Source organism: Felis catus, chromosome A3 (assembly GCF_018350175.1).
Source record: "Felis catus isolate Fca126 chromosome A3, F.catus_Fca126_mat1.0, whole genome shotgun sequence".
NCBI lineage: Eukaryota > Metazoa > Chordata > Mammalia > Carnivora > Felidae > Felis > Felis catus.
In genome coordinates, this window is record NC_058370.1 from 85,950,304 (window position 1) to 85,964,887 (window position 14,584).

The window sequence follows — 14,584 nt, forward strand, 5'->3', positions numbered from 1 at the left end:
GCCTCGCCCTCATGTGGGGAGGGAATGCAGCACAGCTATCTCTAAGTGATGATGGACCAAAATAAAATTTCTAAGGTCTTTTTAATTTTTTAAATTACTTTGGTTATTTTTATTTTTTAATTTTATTTATTTATTTATTTATTTAATGTTTGTTTATTTTTGAGAGAAAGAAGGAGTGTGACTGGTGAAGGGACAGAGAGAGAGACACAGAATCCAGAGCAGGCTGCAGGCTCCAGGCTCTGAGCTATCAGCACAGAGCCTGAGGGGGGGCTCGAACTTAAGAACCGTGAGATCATGACCTGAGCCGAAGTCAACGCTTAACTAACTGAGCCACCCACGTGCCCCATGGACTTATTTTTTTTAATTTTTTAACTTAAAAAATTTTTTTAAATGTTTTATTTATTTTTGAGAGAGAGAGAGAGAGAGAGAGAGAGAACACATTGGGGGAGGGGCAGCGAGAGAGTGAGACACAGAATCCAGAGCAGGCTCCAGGCTCTGAGCTGTCAGCACAGAGCCTGACATGGGGCTCGAACTCACGAACCGTGAGATCATGACCTGAGTCGAAGTCAGATGCTTAACGACTGAGTCACCCAGGCATCCTGGGGACTTTTTTTTTTTAAAGAATACTGGTGCAGATCCAAGAAAGAACCACTAATTTTGCTCTGATTCAGCATCAAAGGGGAGAAATATCTGCAGGCAGATACCTTTGCCACAGTCCCAAGACACAGCCTGCCTGCTTGTCCTGAGAGTGGCTGGAGGCCACACGCCACACCAGGCCCTTGCCCGGAGTAGGTTCAGTGTCCTATGTTATTAGCTCCACACTTGAAAAATCTCTTGGGGGCGCCTGAGTGGTTCAGTCAGTTGAGTGTCTGATTTCAGCTCGAGTCAATCTCATGGTTCATGAGTTCAAGCCCCGCATTGGGCTCTCTGCTGTCAGCGTGAAGCCTGCTTCAGATGCTCTGTCCAACCCCTCCTCATCTCTGACCCTCCCCTGCTCATACACAATCTCTCTCTCTCTGAAAATAAATAAACATTAAAAAAAGAAAAGAAAAGAAAAGTCTCGGGAGTAACTCTGGGATCAAGGTCTCTCAAGAGTCTCTGCTCCACAGTGCTAAGGAGTGAGTGCCTCACATAGTCTCCTCTCTCCTTTCCATTTAGAGAGAATTTTTCTCTTTCCATGACCTTAGAAGGGCCCTCAGGTGGGCTTATTGGATAAGCTTGAAGGAGGTACTGCCACTGAATCCTTTAAGAGAGAGAAAAACCTCTTCCTATTCCACGTAGAAACTTTAGGGCTTCTATGTAAAAGAGGTGGTATTGGTGGGAGGAAATAAAGACACAATTCCCCATCCTTTCAGTATCTTAAGATGTGTCATCAGTTAAACGTAGGCTCTGCCCTGTGGATGTTTACAGCCTCAAAGAGCCCATTCTGCCTGGAGGCTTGCAGCTTCTGAGCAAAAAGGCACTGGAATGTCTTCAGCTTGTTTCATGTGGTCTGATTGTTTTCAAAACACTGCCAGTAGATCAGCGAGCAGAGCAAGTGTCAATACATGACTCCTTGGGAGACGAGGCCCAGCTAATGATGCATTTACTTGGACTGGCCCTCTGCTTCTTGCATTTTGTCATTACTTATTTCCAGCTAAGGTACGAAAGCCTTTATTTTCCTTAGAAGTCACTCTTTCCTGACTGTGAAAGAAGGCAGTGGTTTGCCAGTCGGTGTCCTTTTAGGGAAAGAGCTAGATGAGCACGTGGCCCAGCTCAGCTGGCTGGGTGGACATCAGACACATTCTGTGGGAACTTGAACTTGATTACCAGGAAGCAGGTGGTTTGGATTACGTACTGTGTCTATTTTAGGGCTGGATATTACCTTCAATGGAAAACCAACCCCAATCAGAAACGGCCAACACCATGCTCTGCAATACTGAGTTTACTGAACTGTTAAAATGCAAAATTAATACCCTCAGAATTCAAGCTACAGCCTTCATTAAGATTTCCTACATAGGGTTTCATAGACTCAGTTGGAGTCAGTTAGGTGCACATCAATTGCTATTCATGCTACTTATTTAGTCGCTGACAGTCACTCTTGTGTGTCTTTCTTACTCTTCTGAGCGTCTTGGAATCTATCTCCCAAAGAATTTGAGGGTTACTGGAGAAATAAAATACATGAAAATCACACAGCATCTGGTAGCTGCCACACCAGTCTTGAGAAAGCTGATCTCTAGAATCTGGAGAGCTATGTTGCCAATGATATCTTTACTTACCACAAGCAAACTGCACTCATGATACAGCAAAATGTTACAACACCAGTTCTTCCTCCTGCAGGTGTTTTAGAAGAACTACATTTAACTAGGGACATTTAAAAAATACACTTATTGAGTGCTTTCTATTCCTGAAGCATGATATACTCTGCTTTACCTGCAATGTCTAATTAATTCTCACAGGAAACTATGAGGTGGTTGCTAGCCTTATCTCCATTTTACAGATAAGGAAACTGAGACTTTGAGAGGTTAAGTAATTTGCTCAGACTCGTAGTTAATGTCTTATTTCTGAGACACATTTTTTTTTTCATTTGAACACTTTTGAAATTAGTATGTCCAATGTGTGTTTTCCCCAACATAGCCAAGCAATTACCTCAAGTCTGACACTATCTACCTGGAAACAGCATCAGACCCCACAGGTTAAGAGCTCAGTCCTGCAAGATCCCCCCTGCCCCAGATATTTCAGATGCCAGTTGGGAGTCCAGCTTGTCACCTGTGCTTCTGACCAACTGCTTATAGATCAGAAGTTCCCTCGAATTCCTCCTCCAGTTTGATTAGTTTGCTAGAGTGGCTCACAAAATTCTGAAACGTTTAACTTATTAGACTACTGTTTTATTATAAAATGATATAACTCTAGGGCAAAAAATGGGGAGAGTGGCACGGAGCTTTAACGTCCCCACGTGTTCACCAACTTCAAAGCTTTCTGAACCCTGTTCTTTGGTGGTTTTAAGGAGGTTTCATTACATAGACATGGCTAATTAAGTCATTGGCCATTGGTAATTAAACTCAGTCTCCAGCCCCTTTTCCCATCCCCAGGTAAATGATGAAACCAAAGGTATGGACCACTGAACTGGCCCTAGTGATTTCTATCCATCCTCTTTCCCAACATTCCCATTTAAATTTGTTTTGCTTTGTTTTGTTTTTATGTAGGCTCCATGCCCAACATGGGGGCTTGAACTCATGATCTTGGGATCTAGGAGTTGGACGCTCTACTGACTGAGCCAGCCAGGTGCCCCTAAATTGTTATCTTTATTTTTCATCTAGCATATAGTTTAATTCCTATAATTTAAATGCACATGAAAAATTAAAAGTAAAAATTGTTAGTAATAATTGCTAACATTGGGTGCTGAATATTGCCTGCCAGACTATTCTAAGTGCTTTATTTGTATTAACTGAGTTAATCCTAACAAATCTCCCTGAGCTAGATAGTCATATTCCCTTTTCACAACAAAGTAAATTGCTTCTGCTTTTGCTCCTGCCTTTGACTGTGGCTCTGCTAATTGTCTCCCATTTGGAGGAAAACATTTTTCTGACAGTTTCTAGGGTTAGAGACAGAGCTGGGGCAGGTTTAGGGCAATGTTAATGCTTCAAAAAATCTCCAGTAATTGGGTGAAATGCTCATCTGACAAATTGGCTTTTGACAAAGTAGTCTGCTTTCACATATTAATAGCCAAGCCGGCCAACCAGAAACAGAGATTTACTAGAAACCAGAGTGAAGTGAAGAGGGAGGCAACAACATAAGTAAGTTTACACCTGATGGAGAGACACACACAGTGTACAAGGCAAGGCCAAGACCTCTTCCAGGACCACTGAACTGAAGGTCTGGCCAGGGGTGGGGTTGGGTGGGGCAATGGTTAGAAACCACCCCCCCACCGCCACAGAAGGCAGAAGGAGCTTGCCATGTGGAACTGGGGGTGAGCGCTGCAGCCCTGTGCAGCTGTACAGCTGAGGGCATGAGGGCAGCTCCCACTCTGCCCACACTCTGCCCCTGAAGCCATGGGCCAGACTACTCACCCAGGGGAAACTTTCCTCCACACAGAGGTACAGCCAGCTCACTAAGCCCAGCACCTCAGGGCTGAGCCAGCCCACAGCGGGAAGTTATCAGCTCACACCAAGGAGCTTCCAGCAGACTCTCCAACAGACAGCCTCAGTGGAGCAGAAATGGCAGCATAGCACGTTGAGAACAAGGAAGTTCAGGCCCGCCACCCTTGTTGTAAGTAACTAGGTAAAAACTCAGAGACAGAGGGGATAAGAGGATTCTTAGATCTCAAGAGATTTTCTAAGAAGTCCATCTTAAGATAACTCTTTAGAGGCGCCTGGGTGGCTCAGTCGGTTAAGCATCCAACTCTTGATTTCTGTTCAGGTCATGATCTCACAGTTCATGAGATTGAGCCCCCACACTGGGCTCTGCACTGACAATGCAGAACTTGCTTGGGAATCTCTCTCTCTCTCTCTTTCTCTCTGCTCCTCCCCAGCTCATGTTCTCTCTCTCTCTCTCTCTAAAATTAAAAAAAAAAAAATAGCCTTTTAAAAACCATTATTTTGAAAGTCATTGTTTCAAAGCAGCCCTAGGTGGTAAACAATTAATAACATTTGCCATATGTGGAAAGTCTCCAGAAAGAGAATTACCTGAATTTGAATCCCAGTTCTACTCTATTCAGTGGTATTATTTTGACTTGACATCATCATTGGTGATGAAAAACTCCCAACCTTGGTGCATTAGTTTTCTGGGGCTGCCATAACAAAGGACCATGGACCCGATGGGTTATTTACTTCTTCACAGTCCTGGAGGTGGGAAGTCTGAGACTGAGGTGTCAGCAGAGCTGCTTTTCTCTGAGGTCTCTCTCCTTGGCCCCCAGAGGCCACCCTCTCCCTGGGTCCTCACATGGCCTTTCCTCTGTGTCTGTCTGTGTTCTGACATTTTCTACTTATAAGGACACCAGTCATATTGGATTAATGTCCAATGACCCGTATGACCTCATTTTACCTTAATCACCTCTTAAAGCCTTGTCTTCGAATGCAGTCACATTTTAAAGTACTGGAGGTTAAGATACCAACGTGAATGGGGAGGAAGGCACAATTCAGCCCACAATACTTGGTATCATTTAAAAAGTATCATCACTTAGATCTCCAATGAAGAGAGATCCTTATCTCTCACAATTTCTGCAAATCAGTAAAAATTTCAATATGTTCATAACTAGGAACTGTTATTGTTGCATTTTGTTTAAAATTTTCTACACAGAAGATCAGTAGGAGTAGAACTCTAAAATCTTGCTGACCCATGTGTGCTGTGAAAAGGGCACTGAATGGGGGTCAGGAAACCTGGCTTTAAATGATGATAAAGAGGGGCGCCTGGGTGGCGCAGTCGGTTAAGCGTCCGACTTCAGCCAGGTCATGATCTCGCGCTCCGTGAGTTCGAGCCCCGCGTCGGGCTCTGGGCTGATGGCTCAGAGCCTGGAGCCTGTTTCCGATTCTGTGTCTCCCTCTCTCTCTGCCCCTCCCCCATTCATGCTCTGTCTCTCTCTGTCCCAAAAATAAATTAAAAAAAAATGATGATAAAGAGCATTTTTATTAGATTATTTATTAAACTATTATTATTAATACTTTTATTGGTTAGCTATAATGAGGCGGTATCTAACTTGGCCCAGGAACCCTGAATGCTGAACTTATACTTACCCAGTTCTTACTGTGGTAGGTTTGCGGGGATGTGCCAGACAAGAGCACATTCTTTATTTCTACCAAAGTTTTGGCCCAAACGATGGTTTAATCCCCCTGTGTTCTGGGCTGGACATCATGGCAGCACCAGGCCCTTGGTCCCTGGGCTAGAGGTGGGTTTGCAGCCTGTACTCTGAGAAGGCTGGGCGGCTTCCTTGGCCCCTTCCTGCTCCCTGCTCCCCACCTCTGCCAATCTTACCACGCTGACACTGAGAAAAAGCAGACCTATGAAGAAGCATCAACAAGAAAAGGAGGGGGTGGGGGAAGTACTTTTCTTAATCCCTGAGTGGAGCTTTCCTAAGCCACTCATTGCAGACCCCCCCAGCAGCCCTACCTATCTCCCTGCTGGTGGAAGGCAGGGCTAGCCTAGTTGTGTGTGTGTGTGTGTGTGTGTGTGTGTGCAAACTCCACATGTCTTGATTCTGAACAGTCCCCATAAAAAGAAGGGAAGAGAGGGGAGGTGGTAGGGATACGGTGACTTTATACTTTACTCCTAGTAGCTTTGGCTTTGGGGGTCAACAATGGAAGTGACATTCATAAAAGCCTGGAGCCATCCATTGTTCCCTGAAGGTCTATAGAAAACTGCCAACATTTGGGAAAATGTCCACAGAAAAGTGAAGGCGGCATTTTTGAATATTTCTGATAGACCTTCAGCCTAGCTGGTAAACTGAGTAAGAACGAGGGAAGAAACAAATGGCCAGTCAGGCAAGGGTGGTGGCCTCCTCTTGCCACTAGTGGGAGCTCTAGGTTCATGTCTCTCCATCAACCGGAGGAGAGTTGGAGCTCAGGGTGAAAATAATTTTGGTGGGCCTAGAAAGAGGGGCTGAGAAGCTCAGGTCAAAACTCTCCTCTGCAGCATTGTCTTCTGCGAGTCATTACTGCACACAAGTAGTTTGGTAAGAGAGACCTGGGGCCTTCCCTCGCCTCTTCAGCTCCTTATACATTGTGAATTTAAAAACTACAGACCTAGAGAAGAGGGCGAGAGCCTAGTGTACAAGGGCTCGAGATGCCAGACAGCCTGCTTCCAGGATGTAAGCTTTAGCCTGTCCAGGACCTGGACAAAAGGCATCCATCCTAAGAGGCCCAGACATGCACCCTGGCCAGACCTGTAGACTTGTTGCAAAAGCCTTGTTGAAATAGTGATTATTCCCCTCTGAATGTCTTCCCTGAGAACCAGGGGTAATGAGATAATGCTGAGGTAGGTAGAGTATCCTTGACCCCACCAGATGCATCTCACTAAAGCTGACATTGCTATTTTTAATTTCCTAGTGCTAGGCACACCAGTTTTCTTCTCTGTCCAAGTCATTGTTTAGGACGGATGGTGCTGAGTACAACTGTAGGTTTGTAGCTGCCAAAGGAAATACCTGCTGGAATCAAATGAGGACAGAGTCTCCTCTCAGGTCTGAACACAAGGCCCAGCCAGGAACAGGCTGGTTTCACTTCACTGCGCTTGGTTTGTAATAATGGACTTTTTGGTAAGATTCTTTGATTAATGTTGGTCTCATCCAGTAACGTGTAAGAATCATGGGGCACAGACTGTATCCATCTGGTTCATGCATTAGATCCAGTGCTGGCAGAGTACCTGGCACATGGCAACTGACCCAACTGGTGGTTCCCAAACTGTGTGCTGAGGCACCCTGCCCTCAGAGCTGCAAGAAATCCACAGGGCACCACAATATCTTACCTGTCTGAGGGAAACACAGTGATCCTCAACATCTGTGGGACCCAGAGCAGACTGCCAGCTGGAGGTAGTGCACAGTTTCAATGTCATATCATCTGCATTCCTTTCAATGACATCAATGACATCATTTTTGAACCTTGGTTTTTGGCTGTTGCTGTGACAAAATGCGAGAGTTGCACAAAATCAATGTGGAACAGCAAACGGGGGTGGTGGGTCCGAGCTCATGCCAAGGTTTGGGAAAGCAGACAGTGCCCAACAAGAGCACAGCCCGCTAGTAATTGTGGTGATTTAAAAGTGAAATTAAAAATAGTATTGTTTTTGTTCCAATGTATGAGCATTTTTTTTCCCAAACAGCTACTGCATTATTAGATAAATAAATAAATGCTTACTAGTTTGTTTGTACTTAACAACTCAATAAATGGTGCCATTAGGTAGTTCTTTTGGCCCAGGGACACGGAGAACCACTTACCGAGAAACTAATAGCACCGTGAACTGAGAAGGTCTGGGAACCTCTGGCTTGGTCAGGATTGGTTGATTGACTGATGGCCTCGGGATTGCAGTCCTGTGTCTACAAAACAACTCAAAATGAACAAAAAGACACTGTCAGAGAAAAAGGGTCACTGAACTCTTTCCTCCCAGAGGAGAAGAGACTTCTGTCGCTGAGCTCTCTCTTTGAACAACTCCCTGTTTATTGAACACTTAACTATTAGCCAGGCCCTAAGCTTTTACTTATTTGTTTTTAACTTGACCTCCCTTTATCCTCGCGCAGTCTTTTGAGGGTGATTGTTGCTCCTATTTGCATAGGAGGAAAAGGGCACAGAGGTGGTAAGTGGTAGACAGAGACTCAGAAGCTGGTTTGCTTTATACCAAAACTCATTCTCTTAATAATCATCATAACAAGGATGATGGTGGTAAATCTTGACAACTTATCATGCATGATTAGCTATCATTTTGACTAATTGTATTTTTTTATTACTAGTGCTAAAATGTAAGCTTTACTGGTACATTAGACGTGGTATAACCAGTTTATGTGGAGTATTCCATTTAATAATAAAATCTTAAGAAGTAGGTATTATTAGGACAATGACTCCTATTTCACTAAGTAATAATACACGAGCAAACAAGAAACGAAGGAGGTTTGGTGAGGCCACATGCTTAGACCAGCATCCCACCCTGTTGCAGGTGCAACCAGCTTTTAAATTCAGACTGAGTGTGCTCTGTGCTAACAAAGCAAAATATGAGGAACTTCTGGCACGAATTTGGTTACCAGACAGAGAAATTAACTAGAGGCAAGTAGTAGCTACTCATGTCAAGAGTGGGGGATAGTGAAGTAAGATTCATTAAATTCTAGTATTTTGACGTCGTTCTGTGTGCTGCAGTCCCAAATGAGCTGGAAGTTTCAAGAAATATGAAGGCAAGGGAAGTCAAAGTTCTCTTCTTAAGAGTTCAGTGGCTCTTTCAGAGTTGTAGAGGCATCTGGGAGCACACGGCACTTAATCTCAGCACCAGGGCACTTAATCTACGTAGAGACTTCTTTGTTCTGGGAGAGTGATTTGTGTTAAGTGACCAGGTAAGACCAATGACCTGGGCATCCTTGGGGCCTGTCCTCATCCCACCTTCTTCTACAATCTCCTGGGCAGTACCTTAAATGACAGCTATACTAAGAAAAAAGTACATAGAAAAAAATCATGTCTACTCCATGGTGACAAACAATATTTCTCTTTGCTGGAGGAAATATTGAGGAAACAATCATTTCCTGAGTTCGTCATCCGCACCTAAATAGGTAAGTGGAGGTGAGATCGTAGATCGATAGGGTATGGAGCGTGGGGCTGGAGTGAGCCTCACAATTACACCAACACTGGTTACAGGATAGGCTCCTTGGGCCCGGCCCCTGCTCTAAAACCTAGAATGGAATGCCCAAGGGTGTTTCCAATAGTTTTAGAAGGAAGGGATTTTAATTTTTTTTTTTTCAACATTTATTTATTTTTGGGACAGAGAGAGACAGAGCATGAACGGGGGAGGGGCAGAGAGAGAGGGAGACACAGAATCGGAAACAGGCTCCAGGCTCTGAGCCATCAGCCCAGAGCCCGACGCGGGGCTCGAACTCACAGACCGCGAGATCGTGACCTGGCTGAAGTCGGCCGCTTAACCGACTGCGCCACCCAGGCGCCCCATGAAGGAAGGGATTTTAAAGACAACATGTTTTGTCTCAAAGCTCTGAAGAGCCAGTACTCTCCAAGAAGCCTGCCGCCCTTGCCACTTGCAGATGCCATCACACCAAAAAAGCCTTTTGCAAGGTTTCCACCTAAACATTTGTGTGTGTGTGTGTGTGTGTGTGTGTGTGTCTGTGTATCATATTAATGATATTGGTTGGCATGAAATAAGAGTTTTCCACAACAAAAAAATACAGATAATTAGCTTTTGGAAAGATATGCAGTAAAGCAGCTCTGGATTGAATTCTAGGCATTTTTTACTATTACGCATGTGCAGGGCATGTTATTATTTATTCTAGCTAATATTTTTGGAGTACCTCGTGAAAGCCAGGCCTTGCCCTGGAGGAGATGAGAAAGCAAGGTCCTTGCCCTCACCCAAGGGTCCTTCCAAGGGGGAAGAGAGATGGATGCTAGAAAGCTAACAAAAGAACTGCAGATGATGATTAATGCTATAAAAGAAGTAAATAGGGTACTCTGCAAGGGAATAAACGGATTTTCAGAGTGAGCCCTAAGAAGGGCATTCTGTCAAAGGAGACAGCAGAGACAAGTTTCCTGGTAGGTATGGGATGAAATGATTAAAAAAACAGTCCTTGTGGGAAGGCTTTTCCAGGTCAACAGGACAAGTACTGTCATGGAAACATGTACAGGTTGCAGATAGGCCACACAAAAAAGAAGAACCCAACACCAACTGTGGGGGAGCCACCCAGGGACGATGGCACTTGAGTGGTAGTCTTTTGGTGGGTAGGTTAAGGGTGGTTTGAGGTAGAGAAGATGACACATGCAAAGCAGAGCAATCAATTAATTCAGAAACCAGCCATCCATCTGGCTGGATGGTTCTAGGTCCCAGAAGGAGTAAGGAAGATTGGATTGAAATAAAGGTGGCAGGATTTCATGCCAATTATTCAAAATTCACATCTCTGAAGAGACCATTCACAGTTCTATGCCCTAACTTCCCAGCCCAGACTTTTAAAAATTGGCCACTGAGTAAACTGGTGCAAGTCTGGAATTTCAAGGCTTTATTTTCCCTTTTTGCTAATTGCCTGGTGCCAGCCAGATTTTTTTCTTTCTTTGACTCCATTGTCATCTCTCTTCACTCTGCCTGTGGTGATGCAGCTGGAAAAGTCACACGGTCAGATGAGGAATTCTGGGGAATAAATAATTACCTTAAGTAAGTCCAAGAGCAAGTACAGTCAGTGAAAGTGAGGCAGAGAGAGCACTAAAAGAGTGGACAACTCAGCCAAGTGGCTAGAAGGGCAGACGAAGCAGAATCCCTTACAAAATAAGAACTAAATACAGTAAAACCTTGGACTGCAAGTAACTTGTTCTGTGAGTGTTCTGCAAGACAAACAAACATTTTAATAAATTTTAACTGGATTAATGAGCCATGTCTTGCAATATGAGTAGATATGTGATGCCTAATGTCCCATGATCACAACTGAGCCAATGATTCTTAAAATTCACTTTAATATACAAGTGCTTTGGATTACAAGCATGATTTCATAACAAATTATGCTCACAAACCAAGGTTTTACTATACATCTGTTTCTATCTGCCCATGTCACACATCACAGATCTACTTGGTTCGACATCTTCTGTTTCTAAAAAATTGTTCACAAGTGTCCATTTGTCTATCAAGATTGACAAGTGCCCACATATTTTTTTAATGTTTATTTATCTATTTTGAGAGATAGAGAGCATGAGCGGGGGAGAGGGAGGGACAGAGAGAGAGAGAGAGAGAGAGAGAATCCCAAGCAGGCTTTGCACTGTTAGCATAGAGCCCGACGCAGGGCCAGAACCCACAAACCGTGAGATCATGACCTGAGCCAAAATCAAGAGTCAGACACTTAATGGACTGAGCCACCCAGACACCCCTCCCACTTATTTCTATTACATTTTCACAGATATGTTCCACCTCCTGTCACCTCACCAGCAGAGCCAAGCCTGATAATGCTAGAACCCCTGCCTCCTCTTGGATCATGGTCAGGGATGAATCTTTAACTGAGGCTGGGCCAAGTCCAGTGGCTTGACCTGTCTTTCCCACTGAGACTGCCATAACCACTACCTTACTTGACCCAAAGGCCACAGGCACTGTGGTCATTTATCAAGAGAGAGGATCTAGGGTCCCTACCCCAGGATCTTGGGTAAAGAGCCAGGTAGTTGACTATGAACAGAACATACTTCCAGGGGTAATTGGCAGTTTCCCCGTATAGGTCTCCAGCCCTAACCTGTCTCCAATCTCTGCATTCATATTTCTAACTGTTGGACACACACATCACAGCAGTGGGGATCTCACACTCAATATTTTAAGACTGGAGCTCTTGTTTTTCCTCTTCATATATCCTCCTCTCTTTCATCATTCTTAGTTAACAGTGTCCCCATTCAGGCAGTCATCCAAGCTACAAAACACTGAACTGTTTGGGGTTCTCCACACCCTGATCTCTATTCCCATCACATCCATTCCCTCACCAAGCTTAGGTGACTCTCTTCCTCAAAATATTTCTGGAATTCATCCTTTACACTTTTGCTGACTTACATCAGGCATCCCCTCCCCCTTTTTTTTAAATCGACTTCTTTGCTGGACTCCTTACCTCAAATAATTCTCAACTAGGAAATAAGACAATCCTGGGCATCAGTGACCTTGGTGGTAAGACATGGCCAAATAGCCTGAGTCACAGTGAGGGGCCACCGGGTCTGAAGAGTCAGTGACCTGCATCTGTTTTAGCTTCTGGAAGTAGGCAGCAGGAGACACTGGCCTGTATCTGGTATGAAGTGAGTTGCTGATATTCTGCCAGGCCAAGCACCATTGTTTCTGGATTGGAGCAGAGTAAGCCAGGCATCTTCAATTACTACTTTGCTTGGCTTGGGAAATTGAATCCTGTTTTAATTAAACACTATTTATTACCTACCATGTTCTAGGTTCTGGTCAAGGCATCAGAGATATCAGGTATTGAGACCAACATGAACCACGCCTCACAGAGAAAACTGACAGCGTAGCTGGGAAGGAAGACATGAACCAAGTGTGTTGAAGGCTACAAGTTAGGAGCGCAGGTTTCAATAAAGCATAAAACTGGAGGATTTCTCTCAGTCTGGAAGTTCAGGGAAGCCTTTCTTGGGGACAAAGTAAGAAAAGGTAAAAGACTATGCAGTTAGGTGGAAACGGGAGGAATTTTGTCCAACAGAGACAAGAGAGACAATGTTCTTATTCATCCCATTTCAAAATACAATGGATTTTGGTAACATATAGAAACATGGGGCACATGGCCACAGTCTAGCTGCTTCTTTGAGACACCTGGTTTTAGCATCACTATGGTGTTCTCAAATATTTCCACTGACATATCTCTAAGACCTTTGTAAGCTACATTTTTTGATAAACTGTGCACATAGCTGCATGGCTCAAGGGGAGCACATGGACCCCAATTTCAAGAACCCTGGAGCAGGTAGTAAAAAGGGTTATGGTTTGGACGTTCTTGGCTCAGTCTTGCTATGAAAGTGATTTCTGACCAGGACATTTTCATGTGAAAAAAATAATAGATTTCAACTAGATGAATTCTGAGGCCATCTCCAGTCCTGCAAATATATAAATTTATACATGTACAGAGCTGGAAGAGACCCTCAACTTGAAGACACCCTAAATGCATCTTGCCCATTAAGTACTTAAATTGGTCATTAGTAGTATCTTGAGGAAAGAGTAGCTAAGTGTCTGGGCCACTCAAAAACAGACATGAGAAACACAGACCGAGAAGCTCTACTCAAGAGTGTTTATTCAGAGACACACATACACAAACATACAGAAGCTTTGCTGTGAGATCACCTTCTTCTTATCTCTGCAACGCGGATGGAATATACACATCTGTCAGAATTCTTCTCTCAGGACTCCGTGAGCCAGCCGGAAGTCAGATTGCAGATAGGTCCACAGTCAACCCAAGAGGTAGGTGCCTTTGCTTTCTTATCTCTTCACCACCCTCATCTCTCTGGTGATGTGAAAGTGTAAATTCTCTGGAGCCCAGGGGGAGGTTCTGCAAAGAGCAGAGTGCGCAAATGTAAATCAATTTCCGTCTTTCTGGAGGAGGAAGAGGAAGACGGTCGACCTCCAGGATTCCCCTCCAAACCTTTTCCAATGCTTACTCTGGAAAAGTCCTGGCAAGGTGGTCTCCCTGTTAAATCTGGAATTTTCTTCTCACTGGTCATTTGTGAAGCCAAACATCTTGGGAGTTCCATTTTGGTCTGTTTCTGTGGGATTTTCATTGCCAGCAGAGACAATTTCAGATCAGCCCCCTTTAAACGTGTGTGCTCCAATCCCCCCAAATTCTGGTGCACCAGCTCTACTGGGCTTTGGGAAATGTCCCTGCCTTTACTTAGCGTGGACATCAGGAAAGCAGCCTGAGATCTCTTCACTGAAACCATCCAGGGTTATAAACATGGAGTTTCCCCCTTTAACTGTGCATGTATTCACATGAAAGTATGATAAAGTCAGCTTTATAGTCAGCCTTATGAGAAAAGAATGGAAAAATGTAACAAGGAAAGGTAAACAAAAGTTTTTGTTCAGAGGGGGATTTTCAGCAGAGGGCAGTGGGCTTCCTGCCTTTGCTTATTAACACTATCAGTTGACATGTATTGATTCCTTTCCCACTGGTACACGCTGTTCCAAATACTTCGTATACATTAGCACACTTAATTCTCACAGTAGGTCTATAAGGTGGGTGCTTTATTTTTCTCGCTTGGCAAATGAGGGAACACAGGCATAGAGAGTTTAAGTAACAGGCAGGCAGGCTGGCTCTAGCACTCAAGCTTTTAGTCACTTCACGCACTGCCCTTTCAGGAGCAGAAAGAAGGCAGTGTTGGCTGAGGGATGTTTATGTGGCTGTTTACAGGTTCCCCAAAGTTTGGTAGTCTAGGGAATCTTAGCTCTCTCTTCCCGCCCCTCTGGTCAGCTGCACAAG